Consider the following 3,101-nt stretch of genomic DNA (forward strand, 5'->3'; position numbering starts at 1 on the left):
TTTAGATCTCCATAAGGTGTGCTTATACTGAAGGTTAAGGTCAAATGAGCTTCCCCTTCTACTTCACGAAAGGCTTCTGCCTTTTCAGAGCTCACCTTAAAGAATGCTTAAGCTGTTAACACGAATGTGTATGTCCACTGCCTTTTCTACAATGTATATTTCAGTGTGGATTACAATTGTGATGCCAACATGTCTAAAGTTTTATCTCCTTCATAAAACTTAAAAGTAATTCTTGTAAACTGCAGGAAATCCACCTGAATTCACCTCTCAGGTCAATTGGGCTCCAGATAAGTAAGGCACTTATTGCCTGTCCCAGAGGGTGGTATTCCTCCCCTTTCCCTGGTTTTGGGACTTCCCTCTCCTGGCTATTTGATTGCTACCTTCTACAGGCAACACCAGCTGGATTGGTGAGTTCCTCTCATTGGCCAGCCACTGGATTGGTGAGTTCCCCTCACTGATCAGCATAAATGCCTCTCTTGGTACAGGAAGCTTGACCTTTGAGCATCCAGCAACTTCTAGTACCTTTTGAGACAGAGGGATCCCCTACAACCCTCTCTTGCCCTCTCCCCTCTCTCTGTCAGGGTGCCCTCCCTTCCCCCATCATGTCTCCCCCTCTCCTCCTCTCTCTCTCCATCTCCATCTAATAAACCTCTTTCATATAAAATCTGCTGTGTGCATCATCATTGTTTGATTTGGTCCTAACAATGCCCAGATCTTAGGTTCCCCAAAGACCACATATGCAAGAGAAAAGACCTTTATTCAGGCTTAAGCTCAGTCTCTCCACAGTCACCAACACAGTGAATCAGAGAGGAGAGCTTCAGCCAACCATTCAAACAAACTTTTGACACCTTTTTTTAAAACTGTTTGAGCTTCCATATTAAATTTAGAATCTTCACTCAGCCCTTATCAATAATCTCAGCCTGCTCTGTTTTCATGTTCCTTCAACCATTATCCCACACTTTTAAAATTACTCCTACACATATTCCCCAGACTTCTATGTAGTAGGAGTTTTGGTTTCTTTAAAAACTCAGTTGTGTTATGTGAATTTGTTTTTTGTTTTGGTCCCAAGTGTGGGATGTGGAAATGCTTTATCCACAACTGAAAACAGACTCGTAAGAGGGATATTTTCCAGCTGACAAAAACCACGCCCCTCTGGAGAGTCAGTTTCCAGCTGGAAAACACCACTTGCCCTCTCAACTGACAAAGATCACATGCCCTCTCACAAGTCTGTTTTCAGCAGTGGGTAAAGCATTTTCATATCCCACACTTGGGACTGTGAGGATGACATAAACTCCATTTTGTCTCCATTTTAAGACCAAGCCTAACTTTAAAAGAAAAACTAGGCTATAGGTCACCAATTCCAGGAACAAAACCATAAGATCCCCCACCCAAGAAATAGCCTGGAGATAACCACAAGAATGGGAAGGTATCTTATCTCAGGGTAGGGCTTCTGTGTGGGGCAGCCCACTGACCTTGTTGTAGAATATTCATGGCACAAGGAAATACCTAACATTCCTGAGGTGCTGTTCAATGTTAGGAATGAAGCCCACCAACCTTGGAGATTCCTGATATCCCTTAGCTTAGTGTTAATGAAGAGATTTAAGGCTCAAGGAAATTGCAATGCTAGTGTGGGTAGGCTGTGTAAAACCTAATCATCTACAGTGGAAAGGCCCAGAAGACATGTCTTCACTAGTCCTATGATGCAAACTGGTAAGAGGGCACTAGTACATAAGTGGCCCTTTTCCTTGTGCCAGACCTTAGGGTTGAAGATGCTGTTGCTCAGCGGATGAATTAAATGCAAAGGGTTTAATTGGGTCCTGAGGTAGCAGGGACCAAGGAGCAGCACTGAATTGCCAGAGGCAAGGTGATCTGATCTAGTTATCATAATGGACATAGTACACAGAACAATATTCATAATGACCTGACCCTTAATGATCAGCACAGGCAAGGTGAATATTATGATGGCATGACTCAGCTGGGCTTTTCATACTGGCTAATCCATCACAGTGTTTCCAGGCATGAAATATATAAGCCTACTACATTTCTCTTTAATTTATCTAAGCAGAAAATTTCTCAAACAAATGAAAGAATGGCTACATTGGATTGAGGAAAAAGGCAATCTCAGGCAGTGAATCAATTTCCAGACCTGAGCCTGTTTACAGAACCAGAACTTCTTGAATGAAGGAGTGGCCAGGTTCCCCTGAGGCCTTGATAAGACACCTAAAAGTTTTGTGTGGAGGACCATTTGAAAGGAACAAACAGCTTTAGAACTCATAAAATTTTGCTCACCATTTAGCATAACCATTATGACTGTGCCTTAGAGAGGCAGAGCCCTGAAGACTACGTATCCTGAGGACTTTATGCTGTTATAGAACATCATTTTGCTTGTTGTCCTTGCACTCTTCATATCCTCCTTAACTTATGAATTCTGTAAAAATTCTAAGGAGGCTTCCAGCCCCTCACCGGGCAGTGTCATTGGCTTGATCTCTCTTTCTTTTGAAAGGGTTAGACTAACTTGGTAACCTGTATGTCTTCTAAAGCCTATAGTTTTGAGTTTTAGGTTCAGGTTAAGCTAAAGCCTCTTAGTACCTTTCCAGAGAATGGAGAAATGTGACCCTATCTGTGAGGACAGATAGAAAAAAAGCGAGCAAGCAATGATCTTCACTCAGCAAAAAGAACGACCAGACCCTAGTCTTCGAGATACTGTTTCTTAGCAACCAACCCAGACGGCCCTAATTCTTCTTCTAAGTAGCTCCTGACCTCCAGCCAAAAGTCCGAAGCCCCAATCTTCAAGGATGAGCTTACTTTATAGCTTCCTCATCCAATCCTAAATTGCCAAAACTGCAACTTCAAATTTCCCGCAATTTTTCTTTTAAAAACCTAAAGGCCTTTGTCTCCCAGTGCCACTCTTTGCTGACCAGCAGGGGTGACCCCATTTCGCAATGGTTAAATTAAACCTCTTGCTTTTGCAACGAGTCACGGTCTGTGGGAGTTTCTGGAAGGGGCGTGATCTTGAACTCCTGAGCTGTGAGACCCCAGGTCTGTCTTTCTTTCTTTCTTTCTTTCTTTCTTTCTTTCTTTCTTTCTTTCTTTCTTTCTTT

This window comes from Psammomys obesus, unplaced genomic scaffold (genome assembly GCF_907164565.1).
Source record: "Psammomys obesus unplaced genomic scaffold, mPsaObe1.curated_primary_1811, whole genome shotgun sequence".
Lineage (NCBI taxonomy): Eukaryota > Metazoa > Chordata > Mammalia > Rodentia > Muridae > Psammomys > Psammomys obesus.